The sequence below is a fragment of the Nycticebus coucang genome, chromosome 5, assembly GCF_027406575.1.
Source record: "Nycticebus coucang isolate mNycCou1 chromosome 5, mNycCou1.pri, whole genome shotgun sequence".
NCBI lineage: Eukaryota > Metazoa > Chordata > Mammalia > Primates > Lorisidae > Nycticebus > Nycticebus coucang.
The window spans coordinates 107,230,943-107,255,968 of record NC_069784.1 but is presented as its reverse complement, the minus strand read 5'-3'; the positions used below and the strand labels follow the sequence as shown (position 1 = coordinate 107,255,968).

The window sequence follows — 25,026 nt, the reverse complement described above, 5'->3', positions numbered from 1 at the left end:
TGGGATATTCTTAGTTTAAAAAGAAATAAACTGGTCAGAATCCAAAGCAAGTTATACAAATAAAATACTGGTGCAAAGTAATTTTCCTGTATCTTCATAATATATGTGCAGAGCACCATGTGCAAGAAAGTGTTGGCCCCATATCCATACATGTTAGAAACACTAATTTAATCAATAATAAGTCTGGAAATAGAGAAATGTTTTAAGAGCTTGACTTCATATTTTTAAGAGAAAAATTAAACCATATTGGTTTTGCACACAAATTCATAACTAACGCATGTCTAAGACTTTTCCTTGACATGACTCCAACATCAGATGTCCCATTTCAGTATTTTCATATTTACTCCAGGGAAGAAGCAGAGCTGTTTAAATGTTAAGTTTTAACCACTAGAGTCCCCACAAGAAGCTGGCTATCCATGCCCTACTTAGAACTGACATTACAAAATGATTGTTTTAAAGGACCACCGTACCACAGTCTCAGTATTTTGAACTCCCAGTAAGTGTAATACTTGCTTTAAATTTGATTTAAATTCAATTGCATTGATCCAGCTTGAGTTACCTTCTTGGATACATAAAAAAATTCTCATCAAGAAAGTATGTGATGAGCCTATTCTATCATCATTACTAGCAAAACCTTCTTGCATCTGACCAGTGACTCTAAAATCATTTATTATGAATAGAAATTTAGTTCTTTAACATCTTACTTTAAAATTAACTTCCTAATACAGTAGAGGTTCCCACAGACCCCAACTGGGACAGTGGTCAGCAAGGGAAACAGTGCTAGAAAAATCAAGAGACTGTACCCCAATCTCATAGCATAAATCCTAGAAGCCTAGAAGGGTGTGCACTGCTTTAAGTGCCTGGTGGTAGCCTGAAAACCATGCAGCAGCCAGTTCTGCTTTGCAGGAGTTCATATTGGGTATAGCCACAGGGTAAACATGCAAGAACGCACAGCAATCAAGGTTAAAAAATGAGAGAGGGGAGATTATGGCCCCCAGGAAGCTTGGGTAAAGGGTAATGATAGGATAAACAGGGATATAGGGTAACAAAACATGGTCCCATATACCGGAGGTGGCGGGTTCAAACCTAGCCCTGGCCAAAAACCAAAAAAAAAAAAAAACCAAAATAAAAAAAAACTTTTTTTTTAAACTACTAATTGACAGTTTCAGCCCATCTGCACTGCTGATTTCCCCATGCAGGGATAGTCACAGAGACATTCCCCTTCAGACTCCTTTATTCTCACTTAGGAGTACAGGGGTGGCCTGCTTGCATGCTTTACCCTGGCTTGAAGGGCCCATGAGGAACTCAGCCTACCTACCTCCCACAGAACTTCTGTAAGTTGACCACCCAAAAGACTGTAACAAACTGGTCAACATACAGAGGAGTCAACATAAGGAACTAGGCCTCCTATGCTGAGTACATGTGGTAAACATCCAGTCTATGAAAATTAGATAAACTTAAGAAAGTGGTCAATGTAGGAAAGTGGTCAATTGTGGAGGTTCTACTGTACACGTAATAAGAGCTTTAAAAAAATTACTTAACTGGTCACTTAAAATTTTCAACCAGAACCTAAAACATATTCAGGGCTACTTTCACTCAAATTAGTTGTTTGGATAATTAATCCCTCTGATGAGGCAATTTGTGAGATCTGCTGTTCGTGATATGTCTTCACAAACCTGCTATTAATGTTTCAGATAGTGCAATAGAACAGACTGTCCAGGGCAGGCGACTGGAACTGCTTTCCCACAGTCTCTAAAATTACAGATTGATTTTGATGCATTCCAGCCAGCTAGTGTTTCAACCAAGGGTTCCATCTACTTGGGAAAGGAGAAATCTACTGAAGTGACCCCCTTCCCAGGCAACTCAATTTAGTTCCAAGAATTATAACCAATCCAACCAAACCAAACCACTGTGGCTATGTAAATTCATAGCATTTTTCAGTGAGAGGAGGAATGGTTGTGGGATTTTTTTTCCATCCCATATCCAAGAAAGAAATTATGAAGATACCTAATACATGTTTCTTAAGGGCCTACTACTTCTAAAACCTTGCAATATTGTAAAAATAATAGAAGGCAGAAAGAGAAGACCAAAAGCCAGGCTGAGGCTCTAGCACTGGCCAGTGGGGGGGCTGTGGGCAAGTCACTTAACTATCCTGGTCTCAATTTCCATAGCTCAGAAATGAAGGCATTAGATCACATGGACTTTCAAATCCTTGCCCTGGTACAAGTTTAGCATTCTGTGTGTCGCTTGTTCATAAAGGGCCTTGAGACTTTTTCAAGAAACCAAGTAAATCATGCCCACTATCTTCTGTTTACCCTGCACCATTCCCTCTATTCCAAAGAGAGAGTTTCTACCATTTCATGTCTACTGGAAGCTCCAGAATGTAAATGCAATCTTCACTTTAATGCTTTGTATATACCATTTGACGTCTTAACAAATGCATAGGAGATGCCAGAAAATAAATTAGCAAGTGTGCTGTCAGCCAGGCATGAAGAGAGGAGGATAAGCCTTGCCAGAAAATGTCCTCCCACATATAAAGAAACTGGTAATTGGAAGTAAGAGGAATCCCTCCACCTCCTGGAGCAGACTGTGCAGAGGCGGGTGCCCCTGCTAATATCTGAGCCTTTGCCAAAAGCAGAAGCAGTGTGGGGACAGAAGAAAGCTCTTCTACTCTGCCATCCTGAGTATTTACAGGGATGCACTCCAGTTCCCAATAGGAACCTGCTGGCAGAGGTAAGTATTCTCTTCTGTGGGAGCGGAAAGGAATTTCAATTTGACAGCTGTAAAACAGCAAAATCATACCCATCCTAGATAAACGTTCTTTCTTGCATATGAGCTCAACATTTCCCTTAGTTTAAGCAGCGTCAGACTTACAGACTGTAGGCTGTATTCAAGAGAAGAGTATTGTCTCCTTCAACATAGAACAGTCAAGATCCAAATCTTCCATAGTTATAAGATTTTTAAGAAGTAGACAAATATTGACTTCAAATCCTAACAACAAAATCACAACTACAGTTTATTGAATCACAATTAGGGATGTGACTCATTGCTATTTCACCTCAACAGCAAAGCCGGGTACAAACTCATTCATTATTCTAATCAAAGAGCTACATGCAATACTCAATATGCAGGATCAAGACAGGAAGAAATGTCCTCACCCAGAAGGTGGGATCAGATTCCAGTAGCTGAATCATGGTTAGAGGTGTTTCAAATGTAATTCATAAAAGCACAGAACATGTTTCCAAGACTAAAGAAAATGACATGGTTCCTTTGGGGAAATCATGGCTTAAAATGATTAGTGATGTTGCTAAATGGTGTTTTGGTCATCTCCTTAGTGCTGAAAAAACGGTGTCTTATTTCTCTGCTTTACTTGACCGGCCTGAAAAATAATATTCCTCAAAAAAGAACTCTTGAGATTATTGTGTTTAAAAGAAAACTAGTCTAAAAAACATGCTTACATGGAAAATAACAAAACACTGGCAAATTTTGAGGCCAAGGCAATTTGATCCCAAAGCAGTCTGACACACTAAACATGATCTAAACATGACACTAATCATGATCTCTGGTCAGACACCTTCTATGAAGCTGTATTGACACTGGAGGCCTTGAGACCGACACAACTCATCTGTCCACAGTATACTCACCTCTGCCATTTAAGCTGGTCATTTCTGACCCAAAGAAAATAATGTGACTCCATTTGTTGAAAAATTACTCCCTCTTTATTGCCATAACACTAGGTATGTACTTTTTAAGATAGTACTCTATTGTTAGAATTGATTTTTTTTTCTTCTAATGTTTCTCTCTTATGAGATTAAATTTCTTAAAGCTAAGGACAATTAAAGGAGACAGTATGGTTGATACCCAGACTCACCTATCCCAGATTATTAGAGGCTAGAAGCTCTAACTGGATTATAGCTTTCAGTTTATGTTTATGTATCTACCGATCTATCCTATAGAGATGACTTGCATGGTTTCTTCATTCCTAATTAGGCTGGTTAAGTCTATCAATTTCTTCTGATTCAGTTTTGTTTCTATGAGTTTATAAGTCTATACTGCCTGACTCAATCTCATGGAATTCTTGCTTTTTTAACTATAAAGTTATTAAAAATGTGTCAAGAAATGTGCTACACACTGTAGGAACCAAAACTAATGAGGAACTAAAATGAATGAGATGTCAAACACTCACAATTTAGTGATGGACACAGTTAAAGAAACATGAATTATGTGTGGTAAGCATCAGGAAATATCTATGTGCAAAGTGTTACCATGGTGAGAAGACAGACATAAAGGGCAACAATGACCTCAGGGAAGAGTGGTTAGGTATTGCTAATAAGACAAAGAAATGCTGGGGGTTTGTCTTAAAGAGTAGATGTTAGCCTAACAAAGACAGAAGATAAACAATGAAGAGGGCACAGTTGGCATAGAAGAATGTTGGGATCTGAGTTGCTTAAAGCCTGTTGGGAGCACGTTGGGATCTGAGTTCTAAGGCATGTTGGGAGCACATGGGATCTGAGTTGCTAAGGTATGTTGGGAGCACGTTGGGATCTGAGTTGCTAAGGCATGTTGGGAGCACGTTGGGATCTGAGTTGCTAAGGCATGTTGGGAACACATGGGATCTGAGTCGCTAAGGCATGTTGGGAGCACATTGGGATCTGAGTTGCTAAGGCATGTTGGTGGCATGCTGGATCTAGTGTCACTAGTGGATGCTGAGAGCACATTGGGATCTGAGTTGCTAAGGCATGTTGGGATACTATTGAGGGTGAAACTGAAGGTTCAGAAGGATGCACATCACAAAGGGCCAGGTACATCAAGCTTTAGCAACTGACTTTCACTACAGAGGTAATGGGAGACACCAGCAGGGGTATCCAAACTTTTTTTTCCTGACATACATTATAAGAAGAGAGTTGTCTTGGACCACACATTAGAAACACACAAACACTAATGAAAGCTAATGAGCACAAAAAAGATCCATGCATAATTTTCACGATACCTAACACCACAGAAAAGCAAAACTTGCCTCAAATAATCTACACGCGCCCGTAGGCTGCAGGTTAGACACCCTTGTGTGACTAAAGAATATCTTTGTGCAAGCAGCAAAATGATCAAAGGGTAGGCTGATGGCAAAACCTGAAGCAGAAAGACTGGTTAAAAGGGAACTATAATGACTGGGCAAGAATGGATCAAGTGAAGCCATTGCACTTGAAATGGCTAAGGATAGGCCACGCTGCACTAAAATGGGAGACAGAAGTGAGGATATGCAGAGGGCAAGCCAAGTGAACACTCACTAGAGAGATGATTTGCAGGTATCTGGTTAAAAGCCTGTGTTTAGATAATGATAGCATCTACCATTTATTAAGCAGGCTGGACATTGTTTTCTAAGTGATTTTCATGCATTATTTCATGAAATAATTTACATGGATTCCCTAATTTGATCTTCACAACAATGCTGGGAGATCAGTATCCATTTGACAGATAACAAAAATGAGGCAATGAACAAATAAATAATCTGCATAAGGTCATCATTTATCAAACAGCAAAGCAAGATTTTGACTGCAGAATCCCTTATGTCATTCCCTAGGATAACCAATCTTGAGGAGAGTTTATAAGGGCAAGGAAGATGAAGAGTTTAGTTTTTTGCACAATGGGTTTCTGTTTCTGGAGCTTGTGAAATATATAAAAGGAGATTTCTAGCAAGGCTGGGGAAATGTGATTCTGGAACTAAGAGGTAGGTTCTAACTGGAGATACGTATTTGGGGATCTTCAGGATATAGGTGGTTGTTGGGGTCCAGGTATGAAACTGCTCCTAGAGTTTCATTTGATGAACTCATTGTTTAAGTTTATCAAAGATGGGGCATGGGCAAGAGAAAAATCGGAGAATTAGGTGGTGGCATTAGTGGTTTCTGAGAAAAGACCTGAGGTTACTATGTGTCTTTGCCCTTTTGTTCCAGAAGCAAATAAAAAGGCACTGAGTATACTGAACCAACACGGGCATTCCCGATTACTCCCTTAAGTATCTCTGAAAAACCTTCTTCTCTTACACTTCGATCTTATGTAGGAGTTGTGGCTACAACTCAGAGAAAACCATGGGCTACCTCTAGAGGCTGGCAGCCTGGTAGGAGGGGCACAGGCAAACTGGTATTTACATCACAAAGTACCTCACCCAGTGGTTCTTGGAGCAATCTTGTTCCCCCCACCCCGAGGACACTAGACCTTGTGGAGACAGTTTTTATTGCTCCAACTTGGGGCGGGTACTCACTACTGGCATCCAGTAGACAGAGGTTACAGATGGGACTGAATGCTGCGCTGTGTGTAAGACGGTCCTCCACAACAAACAACTGTTAAGTCCAAGTTGTCAGTAGTGTGAAGGTTGAGAAACTCTGTTGGGTTGAAAGAGAGCTGAAAAAGAGAGCAGGGCAAACAATCTCAAGGCTGCCTTGGAGGGTCAAAGCGGCTTCACAAACACTGCAGCGGATTCCAGAAGGAGCAATTTGCCAGGCTAATACGTTGGTATTTGATTTCAGTGGTATTTGCTTCTTGCTGGGCAGCATTTGTTTCTTATGGTCTCAAGCCATGAGTACTTATTAAGCAATGAATACTAAGGTATGCAATGTATTCCCCTCTACTGCTATGGAAGAGAAATATTCATGAAAAAGACAGGATTAGCACTTTCAAGTTTATAAAGAATACTGCCGCTTCTCCAGCTTTTTCACATACGTCATAACTTAAACCTCAGCAGTTCTGTCAAGCAGGCAGTACTGTTTTCACTTTGGAAGGTTAGAAAAGGCTCCCTTACATTAAATGACATGCTTCAGACCACACTGGGCAGCTCTGAACTCAAGTCTCTCTCCTATTTCCAGCTCTCTGCATAAACTCATCCTACATAATGTGCATCACATTCACATAATACGGTAAAAGGCAGGGTCATTTCACCAAAATGCAACACTAGGATTTGCCCTAGAGATCTTCAGAATGCTCCTTGGTTAAAACCAGATGATTGAGAGGTATAATGAGATCTTCTATAGAATCAAAACAACTAAGAAAAAGTAAAATGAGTTATATGATTGATAATCATATCTATCTGATCCTAAGGTTTTATAATCAAAGAAAGGTCAAATCACAGACAAAAATAGTTTGGGGCCTGTTGGGAATGTCATTTTTTTATACTTTTTCAAAATTGATAAGCATTTATATTAATTCTCAGTTAACTTCAACATCTATGAAACCAAAATAGTTATTTTTAACCATTCTTGACAAATGCTTAACACCCTTGAAAGAAAAATAAGTTTTATCAGTAACTCCTAGGTTTCAATCTGAGCAATTTTTACATGGCTAAATCTTCTTAAGTACAATATTTAACGAAGAACCAGATGGAGACCTGAGAACACTTCTAACTGTGGGAGCCTATGTAATAAAACAGGCCCATGGAATTTGAACTAACTCCCTCACTTAGCACAAATGATCTGGAAATGTTACTGAGGTACTTTTTAATTTCTGAAAAAATCCGAAGTACAATAAATCACTCAGAATCAATTGCTAGCCTTAAAATCTGGTCTGTGATCTTTTGCGTATAAAATTAATGGTTTCTCAAAATTCTAAACAGCTGTATCATTGCGTTCCTCATATTCAAAAATGGGGGGGAGGGGAGAGGCCCTTAGGGTCCATATTAACTTTATATATCCCTTTCAAGTTGATAATACCTTTTGCCTCTCAAATTGTTTCTACTTACAATGATAGAGTTACAGGTTAATAGAAGAAGCAAACCAGCGTTAAAAAAAGCAAGAGCTTTGATGACAGACACTTTACCCAGTAAGCAACCAAGGGCAAATCCCTTCACCTTTTTAGAATATTCTTACATGGAGTATTGTAACCTCACACAGTTCAGTGAGAATCAAATGAGAAGGTATGTTCAAAGTATTTAGCAAAGTACAGAAAGTGCACACAAACAAAGGTTAGCCATTTTCCTTTATAGAAACATGAGATTCAAGTTCTAAAGTAATATTTACCTCACATAGCCCTTCACATGGAAAAGGCCACCTTCGGTGGTGGTCACACACTCAGTAGAGTTGGTAGGTAAACCGCAGTTCCTGGTCCTAAGCTCTCCTTAATACTTTTCTGCAGGGGCATGACTAGCTTCTTCTCTTTACCTAATGGTATCAGCCGAGTGAAGTATCTACTCTCTTCAGTATTTCTAGCATGTGCCTTCACTGCCCATCTCAGAATTTACACTTAGCCTTCTGGTCAGTGAGCTACAGTGGAATGTGCCCTGGGCTGAAAATTAGGGGAGCCCTCATCTGGTTCTGCTTCCACTAATACCTTGCTATGTACGTGGTACCAATGTTGAATCTTCATTTGCTCATCTATAAAATCAGGGGACTACATTCCAAGATCTTCTAAGTATCCAAGTCCGACAACCTATAGTTCTAATCTAAAACTATATTTTATAGTTCTAATTTGTTGAGAGAAAATTAAAATAACAATTGACTTGTCTAAAGAAAATGGAGCTAGAACATGGTAGTATTTTCATATTATATTTATTTTATATTTTATATAAAATACATTTTATCCTATATTCAAAAAAATCATTATTTGAGGCTTAGCACCCATAGCACAGCAGTACAGCGCCAGCCCCATACACCGAGGTTGGCAGGTTCGAACCCAGACTGAGCCAGCTAAAAAACAATGACAACTGCAAGAAAAATTAGTCAGGCATTGTGGTGGCCACCTGTAGTCCCAGCTTCTTGGGTGGCTGAGGTAAGAGAATCACTTAAGCCCGAGAGTTGGAGGTTGCTGTGAGCTGTGACGCCACAGCACTCTACCAAGAGGGACATAGTGAGACTCTGTCTCAAAAAAAAAATCATTATTTGAAAAATGATGAAGCATTTTTCAATGTTTACATTTTATTGGCTTCTCCTCCAACATAATATAGCAGAAACTCCATGGTAGACCACCTCTCTGTGTTGGCCATTTACTTAAGTTGACCTAATTTTCATAGACCAGATATGCACCACATGAACCTATCAGTACAGTAGGCCTAATTCCTTATGTGGACCACCTCCGTATGTTGACCAATTTATTACAGTCTCTTGGGTGGTCAACTTACAAAGTTTCTACTGTAACTGGTATTAAAATTATTGCCACTTAGCAATGTGCCAAATGTCATGCATTAGGTGGTGTAAAAAGCACACGTACCTACAGTGATTAAAGTAATTCTCATATATTGGAATTATAGTTTCTGTAAGGATATCCTAATGCTTTCTTTTTTAAATCCTTATAATTTTCATGTTTAAAGTTGAGGATTCCATGTATTTTTTAAGTCGTGGAATTTTAAACATCATCTATCCTCTTACAAATAAAAAATTATTAGTCTTTATTTCTGGTGATAAGACTAAGAAAGCGTCATTACCTAATAAGGATACTCAGCAAAAGAACCAATCACCTGATGAGAAATAGAAAAAATAAGGACACATGAATTTACATTATGAAAAATTATGCTTGAGTAAAAACATGCACAAGCAGGAATGCATCTATAACATCAACAGAAACAGGACTTATCTAAGCGATGAATGATCACACCCTGAGGATAGGCTTCATGTTCTCTGAGAACTGATGGAATGCTTTTCTTCATAATTCATCCTGGGGGTTATCAGCTTAGGTAAGAAACATCCACATACCTAATATCCTAATGTTGTAGTTTACATTTCCTTTTTAACTGGTTTTTCCTTAAGGAGAGAGATACTTTATTTCTACTTTTCAAAGCCATTGTTACAAACCTTCTCTTCTCCAGAATAATTCTCGTTGTTTACACATTTTTCAACTTCTTGTTCAAGCCTTATTACTTGCCTAAAATCTCAACTCCTTCATTTACTTAATTTTTATGCATTACTAAAGCAGACACAGTAATCTCCAAAGGATTTCCACCAGTGCTTATAATAAAGTTACTGCATAAAATGTTATCCTCCCTTTCTGGAGTGATATTTACCATTCTCCCTTCAACTTCCACCTGCAAAAGTAAAACTAGCTTGAGACTTGGAAATTAATCAAAATTTGCAATTCTCTAAGACATAGGAACACCTACCCTCACACTTTTGTGTTCTTTCCTAGCTCTGCAAAAGCAAACAAGATTTTAAAAGCTTGTTAAGAGAAAAAAACCCGGAAATTGGACTTTTAAACTAGTCAAAAAGTTTAAACTTTTTTTTTTTAAAGAAAATAGACAAATGGTCAGTAAACAAGAAAAAGTGCTCAACATCACTAATCATCAGGGAAATGCAAATCAAAGCCACAATAAAGTATCACCTTACCCTAGTCAGAGTGGCTTTTATTAAAAAGTCCAAAACAATAGATGCTGGCATCAATGTAGAAAAAAAAGAATGATCATGCACTGTTGGTGGGACTGAAAATTAGCACAATCTCTATGGAAAACAGTATGCAGATACTCCAAAGAACTAAAAGTAGACCTACCATTTGATTCAGAAATCCCTCTACTGGGTATTTACCCAAAGGAAAACAAGTCTTTATTAAAAAGACACCTGCACTCAAATGTTTATTGCAGCACAGTTCACAATTACAAAGATGTGGGATCAACCAAATGCCATCAATTCATGACTGGATTAACAAAATATAGTATATGTATACCATGGAATACTACTCAGTCATGAAAAAAGATGAATTTGTGCCTTTCACAACAATTTATAACTAAAGACCATTCTCCATGCTTGTTATTAAATTGGCACTAACCAGTGAGCACACATACACACAAAGGAAAGTAAAATTCAGTGGAAATCAAGCAGGGTGTGGGGGAGGGGTTTAAAAACTACCTAACAGGTACAATGGACACTTTCTGGGTGATGGGTGCACTTACGGTCCTGACTCAGCATTCTAAAAGTGATCTATGTAACCAAAACCAAAATGAATATATGCCTGTAATATTTTGAAATAAAAATAAACCGCCACCCCAAACAAATAAACAAAACAAAAAAAGTTTAAAAGTAAATATTTCCAAATCTAGTTGCCAATGAACTTTGTGCACAATTGGTTCAAGGAAACATAGAAACCAAGACATGATTCTGGTCTAGAATTCTCCACAGATTTGAGTCTTGTTGGTTTGACCAATTGCAAACAAATTTGAGAAGTCATGTGGCCAAATCTGGAGGATCACACTCAAGCAGATAAGTCACAGGGAGGCCCACCCTTTTAAGAATCTTATCCAAAGAAAAACATCCATTCTACTACAAAGGAATTATGGGAGCTTTCAAAAAGGCCTTTAATATTGTTATATTATTTTTACTATAAACACAAATAACAACATTCTTTTTAAGCATTTTGATGTTGCGCACTACCACCTTTGTATAAGAAAGACACGTTGTCACAAAATAATAGAGCCAGAAAGGATCTTAAAGGTCAAGTCCTCTTAGCATTGATTATTAAAGAAAGGCCCTCCTCTCCCTACTTACTTCACTGGAATTAAAGGATTATTATTGATGAATGAGCTGTGTGACCGTCTCCACTACAACTGGAGGTTTAAGGTTTAGAACTAGGTTCTCTGTGAAGGAGTGTCTGGGAGTACTGAGGCAGACCTAGAAAAGGTCCTGGCTTGCAAAAGCTGCCGGTGAAGGAAAAGGAACACTGCCTTTGAGCAAAGTTTAAAAATAGCAGTATGTTAACGCAAGACAAATTTGTTTTATTTGAAAATGCTCCAAGTTTATTTCTGATGAGATGACACTCTTACTGGTTTCTTGGATTTTTGTTTAGTTTTGTGAAAAAAAAATCTCCAATGCTAATCATCTAAAATATCTTAAAGACCAATGGTTTCCTTTCTGCAATAGAGGTTAATGTTTGGAAGGGGTAAAGATTGGGACAATTTTGCATGTGGAGGAATAAAATGGACATGTAAAATGAAAAGGTTAGAAGGCTTTTCTAATCACTTCCCTAGATTCTCTCTACTGGTCTAAAAAAAGGTCATTGATTCCCATGTGGCAGTTTTGATGGCTGATAATAACACAATTTCCTTTAGTGACTGGAAGAGCAGCTTATAAAAAACACCCCTTGAAGGCCATCATAGCTTGCTGGGACAGGCAGAACCATGGTCACAGCTGTTTACAGCCCTGCAGCAAACTCAGCTGCCACCTCTTTCAGCAGAGAAGACTTTAAAACACTCAGGGGCTGACCCAGAAATCACTCCCATGTACTCCTTATCCTTCCTCTGAGCTTCAGTGAACAAAACTGGCCCCTGTGTAAGCTCCTTGATTTACCATGTTAAAGATCATTTACCCTTCACGTATGGGGCTGGGATTACCTCAGAGAAAGGAAACCAAAACCTTTTTCAATACTATAGATTTTGCCCCCAAACTGAATATTAGTTGTTTTGAAACCCAGATACACACTCAGACACATACACACAAGTGAATTAAAGAGCAGGGCAAAATTCTAGACAATTTAAACCTAAAGAGCCCCTTACAGTTGTAAAATCAACTTAATGGGATTTTCTTCCTCAACGGAAGGAAAATTTTTCTCAACTATTCATTTTGCACTTTAAGGCAAGGCCAAAGGGCAAAAAGTAACCCCTACGAGCTTATCTGAAAATTATTCCTGAGGTTTATTTAGAATAATGTGAGATTATATGGCATTATGAGTTGGTTAATGCTCAAGCTCTTTAGGGAAGGTTTTCAAAAAGAAAAATGGCATGAAAGAGTTACAAGTTACAAAATTATAAACCTCCTTTTTCCCAAGCAGAATATAATTTAATTTTAAAATTACAGATAAGCAAAGAAAATTAATTTTTTCCAGAGACAATGAGCTTCTAATTAAGGGACTTTTATTTTAGGGATTTGAGTGAAGACGGACTAATTGGAAGAATGGAAGCAATCCTGCTAATACAGCCTCCTCTACAAAGTGATCTGTAAACTTATTTTCACCTTGAGTGTTTGACCACGGTAAGTGATCAATCTCTACCTCTAGTTAAAAGTACTTACTGCAAGGAACTCTGAATTGGCAAAATAAGACATCTGATTTATTCAATCAAGGCAACAACAACGAAATGGCTTGACAAAGGCCCACCAATGAACTTTGTCTGGAATTTAAATGAACTCTCTCAGATCACAGGAAGAATAAACAGGTTATTAAAATAATCATAAAAAGCCACCACCCAGGTGGCAATCCATCTCCCAGGGCCCTGACATCATACCTGCTGTCACTTCCAGGGCTAGGTGTCCCAGTGGACAGCCCTGGCTTCCTTTAGTCCCTTATGGTGGTTCCACGGGGTGAAAAATTAAGATTTTTTTATCATGTGACCTTCGTAACCAATAATGCCCCAATGCACACACATGAAGCATAATATCAACAAAACAAATCCTCTTTCTAGATAAATATTCCTTTTTTTCTGATGATTTTCTTCCATATTTATATCCTACGTACTTTATTAAAAACGACTAAATGTTCATATGTTTCTCTCTGCCACTGAGTGACAGAGATAAATCCTTTTGCAAAAAGACAGTAAATAAATATACTCCAAATGTAAAATTTCATATATTAGAAGAAAAGCAAAAATGATCCTAAGTGAATACTCTCAAACTTCTAAAAATGAGGGAAAAAATCCATCAGAAAATGTTATAGGAACATGACCTGCCTGTTGACCAGCTCACTGTCTGCCATGTGATCTGATCATCCAGGTGAATCTTGATAAAAGAACAAGGTGAATCTTGATAAAAGAACAAAAATACCTGTGCTATTACTTTCTGAATCAAGGAAATTGTAAAGGAAAGTTTTAAGTGTTGCAAAAATTAACATTTCCTTTTTTATTAATTAAAAACAATAACTTTCAAACAGGTAACAGACATCACAAAGCCTTCAGAGAGGTATGCTTACAAAAAATTCAGTGACATGACAAATGTTTAAAATAAACTTTAGGAAGGCATTCCTAAAGATTAAGTTTATTTTGTATAAATTACTTATTAAAAATAACTTATAGTGTGGAGAAAATACCTAAGAAGTGATTTCTTCTTTTCTCATATTCTTTCAATAAATTATTCCTACAGTTTTGAGTTTTAGTACTTGTCAGAATTATTTAAAAAATTTCAGAAATAGATAAATAATCCCTTACAATCTTGATGAAGATGGTAGTCACCACTTCTTGATGCTTATTTTTATTTCTATGCCAACCAAATAAGATTTACAAAAACACTAAAACTTAAAAGAAAGCTGAAGAGACTTTTTGGATTTTAAGCATGACATCTCATAATTTATTAATCAGTATTTTCAGAAGCCCAAAAAGCAATATCTGTATACACAGCTGAGTTATGATGGCTATGGGGACCAGATTATTTGCCACCTCCAGACATTCAAGCATTCAACCTTCAGGTTTATTAAGATGGCTTCATGAATGTTTGAAAACATCAAAATGAATAAGGCCAAGAAAGGGACTGGATTATCTACTCTCCATGAATACTCCCCATCTGGCCATGTTCTGGAATGTCAGCATGCCCGAGCTTGTTCCCTCACCTCACAGTGTCCTGTTCTCTTCAGAATGGAGTTTCTGATGTCTCAGCAGTAAGCAAGGGAAAAATCCTAAGCCTGAGGTGGCTCTTCGTCTGACCTAGTTAATGCCCTTGATTTGATATGGCTTGTTACTCTGAGAGGAGCTCAGGAGAGGAGTTGAAACCTTCCTCTGGTCTGATGCTGCAGGCACTTTATGAATCCCTTGGAGTTGCTGTTCTAATTCAATTTAATTCAACAAATTCAATAACCCTTGAGCCATACAGGAGGAGTCATAAATACAATGAAACATCACACCTGGTTTTGGGGTCTCACACCATTCCTCAGGTGAGGTGGTTGCCACCATGAAGGCAAGAGCAGGTGCCTTAGGGAGGAGTTGAGCTACAGACAAATGACTTACCAACAGCAAGAATGTCCCTTCCTTAGGTCGCTACCTTGTCTCTGTCCCAAGAAGATGGGGAGAGAAGTTCTTGGAGGCTAAGGGAAGGCAGCTACAGTCTTTCTTTGGAACCCATCCACTAGTCTTCAAAAAGCAAGCACTCAGTTTTGCATCAATAAACTGAAATAGGCTCTATTTGGGGGTAACATTGCTAGTGGTAACATCACTAAAGAAAAAAAATCACTTTCTGCTTTCCATTCAACCCTTTTTCTTGGCCTAAGGAAGATGTTAGGTCCATTTCTACTACTTAAATACCTAGGTCTGGGCTAGAGACTGGAGGTAGACCAGTCACCATCACTGCATACAGGCTTAATTACTAGCATGAGCAAGGCACCTGGAAAGTGCTGGAAGGTGCAACCAACTTTCCCAGGAAAGGGAAAGACTCCACAGGGATGATGCTCAATTTCAAGGAATATCTAGAACAGCAATTCTCAACCTGTGAGTTGTGACCCATTGTAACTGTATTAAAGGCTCACAGCATTAGGAAGGTTGAGAACCACTGATCTGGAAGAATGTGAATTCTTCCCTCACCTCACAGTGTCCTGTTGGACAGTGGGGCACACTGTCCTCTCCCAGTAAGCATTTCCCATCCAGGCAGAACTAACAGCTGTTTCACACAAAGTGTGCATGCAGCCAGGTGGGAGGGAATAGAGGGGCATGTGGGACCCCGACAGGAAGAAAGTGGAGGGACTAACACTCTGTGCTGTGCACTGTCCTGGATAATTCCCTGCATAACCTTTCATAACCCCTCAACCTTCTAAGGAGGTCACGCTGTCCCACACTAAACTGGAACTCAGTGAGGTAAAAAAACTTTCCCAAGGTCTCATAACTCATAAGTGGTAATGCTCAAACTCTCCCATGATTTTCATCTTATCCCTGGTAATGGGATTATTTTTTTCTAAACACAATCTCATTTGAATCATAAGTAGCCCAGATAATCAAAGTTGACTATATTTTTACATATATGGTTGTAGCCACTTGAGCAAGGCAGCCGGATGGCAGTGGGTTTTGGAGTGAATGAAAGAGGATGCACCACATCAGAGGTAGGATCCCATTCAGAGAAGCCCCAGGCAGGTGTGCTAACCAGCCTTTCAAATGGTAACTTTCAGTTAGCAATTTCTCAATTGGTACTGGATAAACTATGGAATTAAAGGATAAAAAACAGATAAGCCGGTGGAGGCAAGATGGCTGACTGGAGCCAGCTCTCTACAGAGGTTCCCATACAGAAGGAGAGTTAAAGGAAAGAAGTTTAGCAAATAAGCTGATGGTTTGGAGCTAAGCCAAGAGAGAAGATTGAAGAATACACATCAACCCTGCTGAGGAGAGTTGCGATGCCAAGGAAACAAACAATAGGTACAAAATCCATGGCCAAGCAGATGGGAGTCCCCTTCCCCATGAGAACGGCTCACAGTATACTTTATACAAAAAAAGCAAGCAGAGTTCTGAACTCTTATTTTACCCTATGGGAAAGACCCTCTAAAAACTGGAATTCCTTCTGCAGAGAGGAACCACTAGTGTGCCATGGCACTTTCCCACCAGGCATAAAACTGTATATATTCTCTACCTGCAATTCCAAACTCCCAGCACTCCCCTCCACTCTCACCCTGAGGTCTGGAAGCCTGTCCCCCATGGAGTCCAGAGTCTTGGGCATTTTCTCAAGAGGTGTGGATAAGGTGTGGGCTATTGCAGATCTGTGTTGATTCTGTGGCATGGGGATAAAAAGAGGACTATGGACCGAGGGAGCCATCTGGGAGAGGGAGAAGTGGTGCTGCATGGCACAGAGCAACAGCGGCAGCACCGGGAACAAAAGGGCTCACACCCCTGAGGATATTTTGGAAAAACACTCCCTGCCTCTATTGGCAACCAGAGAAAGCCAGGCCTCTACTCCAGTGGCAGCCACTGGTGGAAGAGATCTGGAACGGAAATGCAGGCCCCATGAGTAAAGGGTATGCCTGAGGCGGTACCTGTCCTGGGCAGAGTGTGGCAGGACAGAGACTAGAATACACATGTGCAGAGACAGCAAACTCTCAGGTCAGGGCTGAGTCAGAAGTACAGCTTTAGTTAGCCTAAGAAGCACCCAGCCCCCAGGGGAACACAGCTCAGACAAAAGCAGGTGGAGCAACAGCACCAGCCCAGGGAGATCCAGAAACTGAGAGCTGATTGTGAGCACCAGCCCAGGGAGAGGCAGGAACTGAGAGCTGAGTGTGACCTCTAACCATGCCTGCCCCAACACAGAGTGCAGCAGAGACAGAGACTCCAGCTCCGTGAGTGAGAATTGACGCAATGGCAGTGGCACAGGCCACTGAGTCGCAGTTTCTGTGAACTCAAACAGCAGCTGGCCCACAGGGGAATATAGCCAGGACAGAAATGCAAATTCTGCAAGAATACAAGTAATAGCAACATCAATCTGGGGTGGGAATGGAACTGAGTGAATTGCCCCAGCTTCCATTAAGCACCTGAGATTGTCAGGCTTCAGCTCCCCCTGCTGACTGGTGGCAGAGTACAGCAGTCTGGTCGAGGAGACATAGATTTCTCAGTGACTCAGGCAAATGCAAATTCCTAGAGCATCTGCTCATTGGAGGAAACTGGGTCATAGACCTCCAAGGTTACCAGTGACTGGGTGTGACAGAGGTGTAAGGTTGAGAAGGAGGCATTAACCTTTCCAGACTAATTCATTTGCTGGGTGGGTCCTTCTGACTCCATGGAGCACTGGAGTGAGTCATACTCGATCTGCCAGCAGACCCCTGCTAGCTAGTTGCTGGAGACCTTTTGAACTCTCCCACTTGAGACTGGGTGCTGACTGGGACAATTGATTTGGAACTCTTGACCTGGGCCAATCACCCAAGGACTATCCAAAGTGGTACCCTGAATGTGTGGTTGTGGGAAGGTTTGACTATCCTTTTCCAGTTGTTGCCCATGGGGGGTGGGGTGACTTAGTTGCTGGTATTTCTCCACAGCTGAGAATTCAACCCAGAGTTACTGATTCACTAGGATTGGACAGAGACCAGCTGAAAACAAGACACAGCCATTTAGCTCCACCACACCAAGCAGGTCCCCAATGTCTCAGGCCCATAGCACTGTACAGGTCCTTTGCAAAGCTCTAGAGGAAAAGATAAAGACACCAGTCCCAGCTCTGGGGCAAAGGGCTGGTTAATCCCTACTCCAGAAGCCCCTGACCCAACTTCACCTTATTTGCTCATCTAGCCAAACAGTGTAAAATAATCATGGGGTAGAATCAGCGGAAATACTCTACCAACATGAATAATAATAGTTGATCAACTCCCCCAAGGAACACATGGCAGATACACCAAAAGATCCCATGTATAAACAAATGGCTGAGATGTGAGAAATCGAATTCAGAATTTGGATTGCAAATAAGATTAATAGAATGGAGATAAAGTTGGAATTAGAAATTCAAGGACCATTTCAAAAACTGTCCCAAGAATTCAAAGAATTCAAAGACAAAATCACCAAAGATTTTGACACATTGAGACAAGAACCTGCAGCTGTCAAATCTGAGAAATACAGTAGAATCCCTCAGTAACAGAATGGAGCAGGCAGAAGAAAGGATTTCTCACGTTAAAGACAAAGTTTTTGAACGCTCCCAAATGCTCAAAGAGGAAGAAAAGTGGAGAGCAAAAATGGATCATTCTCTCAGAGAGCTCTGGGATAATTCAAAGAAAACTAATATTAGCCTTATGGGAATTTCTGAAGGCAACAAGGTTGTTTCAAAAGGCCCAGATGCTCTACTCCATGAGATAATCAAGGAGAACTTCCCAGACATGCCAAGAGATTCTGAAATTCAGATAGCAGAGAGCTTCAGAAACCCAGCACAACTCAACCGAAATAAGGCATCTCCCAGACACATTATAATTAACTTTGCCAAAGTTAATATGAAGGAAAAAATTCTGCAAGCAGCCAGACATAAGAAAACCATAACCTATAAGGGGAAGAATATTAGAATGACTGCAGATCTCTCTGCTGAAACCTTTCAAGCTAGAAGAGGGTGGTCATCAACTTTTAATCTCCTAAATCAATAATTATCAACCCAGGATCCTGTATGCAGCTAAACTGAGTTTCATTTGCTATGGAGAAATTAAATACTTTAATGACATTCACATGTTGAAGAAATTTGCCATAACTAAACCAGCTCTCCAGGATATTCTCAGACCTATTGTCCATAATGACCAGCACAATCATCTACCACCAAAGTAAACTCACTCGGAAACTTTTGATCAAATTCCAACTTCCACAGTGGTGAAAGGATTAAAAATGTCCACTGGACTTTCCAAAAACTCAATACCCAAATTCTACCAGGCTTATCAATATTCTCAATTAATGTGAATGATTTCAATTTTCCTCTAAAGAGGCACAGGTTGGATAACTGGATACAAAAACTCAGGCCAGGTATCTGCTACATACAAGAATCTCATCTTACCTTAAAAGATAAATATAGACTCAGGGTGAAGGGATGGTCATCTATATTTCAGACAAATGGAAACCAGAAAAAAGCAAGTGTTGCAATTTTATTCACAGATACAGTAGGCTTTAAACTAACACAAGTAAGGAAAAACAAGGATGGTCACATCATATTTGTTAAGGATAACATTCAACATGATGAGATTTCAATTATTAACATTTATTCACCCAACCATAATACACCTCAATTTATAAGAGAGACTCTAACAGACATGAGCAACGTGATTTCCTCCAGCTCCATAATAGTCGGAGATTTTAACACTCCTTTGGCCCTGTTGGATAGATCCTCCAATAAGAAGCTAAGCAAAGAAATTTTAGATTTAAACTTAACCATTCAACATTTGGATTTAACAGACATCTACTGAATACTTCATCCTAACAAAATTGAATACATATTCATCTCATCAGCCCATGGAACATCCACCAAAATTGATCACATCTTAGGTCACAAGTCTTACCTCAGCAAATTTAAAAGAATAGAAATTATTCCTTGCATCTTCTCAGACCATCATGGAATAAAAGTTGAATTCAGTAACAACAGGAATCTGCATACTCATACAAAAACATGGAAAATAAATAATCTTATGCTGAATAATACCTGGCTCATAGATGAGATTAAGAAGGAAATTACCAATTTTTTGGAACAAAACAACAATGAAGACACAAATTACCAGAACCTTTGGGACCCCACAAAGGCAGTCCTATGAGGGAAATTTATAGCACTGCAACCATTCCTCAAGAGAACGGAAAGAGAGGAAGTTAACAACTTAACAGGATATCTCAAGTAACTGGAAAAGGAAAAACATTCCAATCCCAATGCCAGCAGAAGAAAAGAAATAACCAAAATTGGAGCAGAATTAAATGAAATTGAAAACAAAAGGATTATACAACAGATCAATAAATCAAAAAGTTGTTTTTTTGAACAGGTCAAGAAAATAGATAAAACTTGTATAAACTAACCAGGAAAAAAGGAGTAAAATCTCTAATTTCATCAATTAGAAATGGCAAAGTTTAAATAACAACAGACTCCTCAGAAATTCAAACAATCCTAATGAATATTATAAAAAATTCTATCTCAGAAATACAAAAATTTGAAGGAAATAGACCAATATTGGGAAGCATGCCACCTTCCTATACTTAGACAGAATGAAGTGGAAATGTCGAACAGACCTATATCAAGTTCTGAAATACCATCAACTATACAAAATCTCCCTAAAAAGAAAAGCCCAGGACCAGATGACTTCACATCAGAATTCTACCTAACCTTTAAAGAGGATCTAGTACCTACATTACTTAACCTTTTCCAAAATATAGAAAAAGAGGGAATACTACCCAACACAATCTATGAAGCAAACATCACCTTGATTCCCAAACCAGGAAAACATCCAACAAGAAAAGAAAATTATAGACCAATATCACTAATGAATATTGATGCAAAAATATTCAACAAGATCCTAGCAAACAGAATCCAGCAACACATCAAGCAAATTACACATCATGACCAAATGGATTTTATCCCAGGTTCTCAAGGCTGGTTCAATATACGTAAATCTATAAATATAATTTATCACATAAACAAATTAAAAAACAGAGACCATATGAGTCTCTCAATTGATGCAGAAAAAGCTTTTGATAATATCCAGCATCCTTCATGATCAGAACACTTAAGAAAATGGGTATAGAAGGAACATTTATTAAACTGATAGAGGCCATCTACAGCAAACCCACAGCCAGTATCATAATGGATGGAGTTAAATTGAAATCATTTCCACTGATTTTCAAAACTGTAATGGAAGTGTTAGCCACCACAATTACACAAGAAAAGGCAATCAAGGGTATCCATATAGGGTCAGAAGAGATCAAACTTTCACTCTTTACAGATAATATGATTGTATATCTGGAAAACACCAGGGATTCTACTATAAAACTCTTAGAAGTGATCAAGAAATACAGCAGCAGCTCAGGTAACAAAATCTACACTCATAAATCTGTAGCCTTTATATATACCAACAATAGTCAAGCTGAAAAACCAGTCAAGGACTCTATTCCATTCATAGTAGTGCCAAAGAAGATGAAATATTTAGGAGTTTACCTAACAAAGGACATGAAAGATCTCTATAAAGAGAACTATGAAATTCTGAGAAAAGAAATAGCTGAAGATGTTAACAACTGGAAAAACATGCCATGCTCATGGCTGGGAAGAATAAACATTGTTAAAATGGCCATATTACCCACAGCAATATACAATTTTAATGCAATCCCTATTAAAGCTCCACTGCCATACTTTAAAGATCTCAAAAAAATAATGATTAATTTTATATGGAATTAGAAAAAACCTTGAATAGCCAAGACATTACTCAGAAATAAAAATGAAGCAGGAGGAATCACGCTACCAGACCTCAGATTATACTGTAAATCGATAGTGATCAAAACTGCATGGTACTGGCAGAAAAACAGAGAGGTAGATGTATGGAACAGAATAGAGAACCAAGAGATGAACCCAGCTACCTACTGTTATTTGATCCTTGATAGCCAATTAAAAACATTCAGGGGGGAAAAGATTCCCTATTTAACAAATGGTGCTGGGTGAACTGGCTGGCAACCTGTAGAAGACTGAAACTGGACCCACACCTTTCACCATTAACTAAGATAGACTCTCACTGGATTAAAGATTTAAACTTAAGACATGAAACCATAAAAATACTAGAAGAAAGTGCAGGGAAAACACTTGAAGAAATCGGCCTGGGCGAATGTTTTATGAGGAAGATTCCCCGGGCAATTGAAGTAACACCAAAAATACATTACTGGGATCTGATCAAACTAAAAAGCTTCTGCACAGCCAAAAACACTGTAAGTAAAGTAAGCAGACAGCCCTCAGAATGGGAGAAGATATTTGCAGGTTATGTCTCCGACAAAGGTTTAATAAGTAGAATCCACAGAGAACTCAAATGTTTTAGCAAGAAAAGAACAAGTGATACCATCTCAGGCTGGACAAGGGACTTGAAGAGAAACTTCTCTGAAGAAGAAAGGTGCACAGCCTACAGACACATGAAGAAATGCTCATCATCCTTAATCATCAGAGAAATGCAAATCAAAACCACTTTGAGATACCATTTAACCCCAGTAAGATTAGCCCACATCACAAAATCCCCAAACTAGAGATGTTGGCATGGATGTGGAGAAAAGGGAACACTTCTACACTGCTGGTGGGAGTGCCAACTAATACGTTCCTTTTGGAGAGATGTTTGGAGATCACTTAGAGATCTAAAAATAGACCTGCCACTTGATCCTTCAATTCCTCCACTAGGTATATATCCAGAAGACCAAAAATCTTTATAACAAAGATATTTGCACCAGAATTTTTATTGCAGTCCAATTCATAATTGCTAAGTCACAGAAGAAGCCCAAGTGCCCATCGATCCATGAATGGATTAATAAATTGTGGTATATGTACACCATGGAATATTATGCAGCCTTAAAAAAGATGGAGACTGGGTGTTCCTGTGGCTCAGTGAGTAGGGCACTGGCCCCATATACCGAGGAGGGTGGGTTCAAACCCAGCCCCAGCCAAATTGCAATAAAAAAATAGCCAGGCGTTGTGGCAGGTGCCTGTGGTCCTAGCTATTTCAGAGGCTAAGTAAAGAGAATCGCCTAAGCCCAAAGCTGGAGGTTGCTGTGAGCTGTGACACCACAGCACTCTACTGAGGGTGACATGAGGGCTACAAAGTGAGACTTTACCTCTTTCATGTTTACATGGATGGTGCTGGAACATATTCTTCTTAGCAAAGTATCTCAAAAATGGAAGAAAAAGTCTCCAATGTACTCAGCCCTACTATGAAACCTATAATCCAACTATAGCCCAAGAAAAAGGGGAAAAAGAAGAAGCAGGGGAGGGGAGCATGGAGGATGGGTAGAGAGAGAGTAACTGGTGGGAACACACCTACCGTGCATTTTACAAGGGTACATGTTAAATTTATTAAGTGCAGAATATAAATGTCTTAACACAATAACTAAGAAAATGCGGTGAAGGCTATGTTAACCAGTCTGATGAAAATATTTCAAATGGTATATAAAACCAGCACATTGTACCCCATGATTGCATTAATGTTCACAGCTATGATTTAATTAAACAACAACAACAACAAAAAAAAAAAACCTAATAAGCCTTTCTAGTCCCATACTTAAATGTTAAAATGACACTTTCTTTCTACAAACTTTATATGTGCACCTCAACAATAACAAAAAAATAAGTGGTGTCCCATTGTCCAGGTACAGTATCATGTTCTCACCTGTGGCTGGTACAGTGTTATACAAGGGGATTTGGGTAAATGCTCTACCGCTGCTACAAAAAGACAGCTGACAGTTTCAGAGCACAGTACCTGGAAAAAAGTTAGAATCTGCAGCATAGCAACCCAAGGCTGATAGCTGTACTTCACTCTACTTCTGACTTGACATGTGTGCTGAAAGACAAGTCAACTTCTACAAATGCAATAAAAGATTCTCTCTGAGCAGGAAAATAGCTCCAGTCCTCCTCAAGGGTCATCTTCAGAGAAGTTTCCCGAAGGCACAGATTTGGGAGGGAACAATTTTTTTTTTTTTTTTTTTTTTTTTTGCTGGGGTCAGGCAAAGAGGATGGATCACCACACACAGCAAGAAGTATTTGGTGCTGCGTTCACACACTGCTGATGGAGCTCATGCTGGGACAGGTAAGAACATTGCTTAAGTTCCCTTTCCAGGCTTTTAAGGAAGGAGAGGCAGGGACCAAACGACTGACTGGAGGCTTCTCCCTGAACAGGAGACCTCAGTGAACAGCATGGTGCTCATTCCCAGAGGACTCAAAGTCCAGCAAGTTTTTATTTTATATTTTCAAATCATAACTTAAGAGAGTACTATGGACATATATGCACTGCTAAGCACCATGATAAGTTCATTTTATACATGACTTCCGAAACTTAACTTTTAATATTATAAGAAAATACAAAAAAAGAGAAGACCAGAAGAATAGAGAAAATGTAAAATAGACGCACTTAATTACCTCTAATTTGACAACGCTCACACAAGGCTGATTTTCAGCGCTCGCACATTCATTTCATGTACGAATGACTCTCCACTGTGTCTTTCCCTGTAGGAAAATAAGAGCAAGGATATGATGCTCCCTCAGGGTCCACCCTCAGCACAGAATGGGCAAAGCTAAGCTCCCAAATAGAGGCTAAATGCAACTCCAGGAGCAGGTCTCTTTCTCTTCAATTTTAATGAGCTGAAGTGCATTTATAATAAAAGCCAGGGTAATCCTCAGAGTCTTCTGCCAGCTGTTCAAGTACTTCTCGTTTAAAGCATATACTTTCCTTATATTGTCCCGGCAAATAAATGTTCTACTTAGAATAGCTTACACTTCTACTTATGTTTTAAAAAATATCCATCACAAAAATAACATATGACCTCATAGTAAACCTGCAAATGCTTTAAAAAACTTTAAAGATCTACTAAATTGAAATGAGGCAGTGGAAAGTTGATAATAGGAATAGATTAGTCATCAGCATGATCATGAAATTGACCTTCAGATGTACTATTCTATTATTATTCTAGTGTGAACCTGTGACTTGTGTATCTATTCTGTTCTA

General features: G+C 39.0%; 1 protein-coding gene across 5 annotated transcripts in view; it reads right to left on the bottom strand.

The window, feature by feature from the left end:
- The window catches only part of TMEM200A (transmembrane protein 200A), a 95,590-nt gene that overhangs the window by 54,592 nt on the left and 15,972 nt on the right, over nt 1–25,026 (bottom strand). For 3 of the 5 annotated variants that reach the window (XM_053592739.1, XM_053592740.1, XM_053592741.1), the window contains one exon: nt 24,441–24,527. The exons of 1 other annotated variant lie outside the window; for it this stretch is intronic. The gene's annotated coding sequence lies outside the window, so the exon portion shown is untranslated. Of the gene's footprint in view, nt 1–13,180; nt 13,224–24,440; nt 24,528–25,026 lie in introns of those variants that run through there. One more of the 5 variants, XM_053592743.1, reaches the window with a different exon arrangement.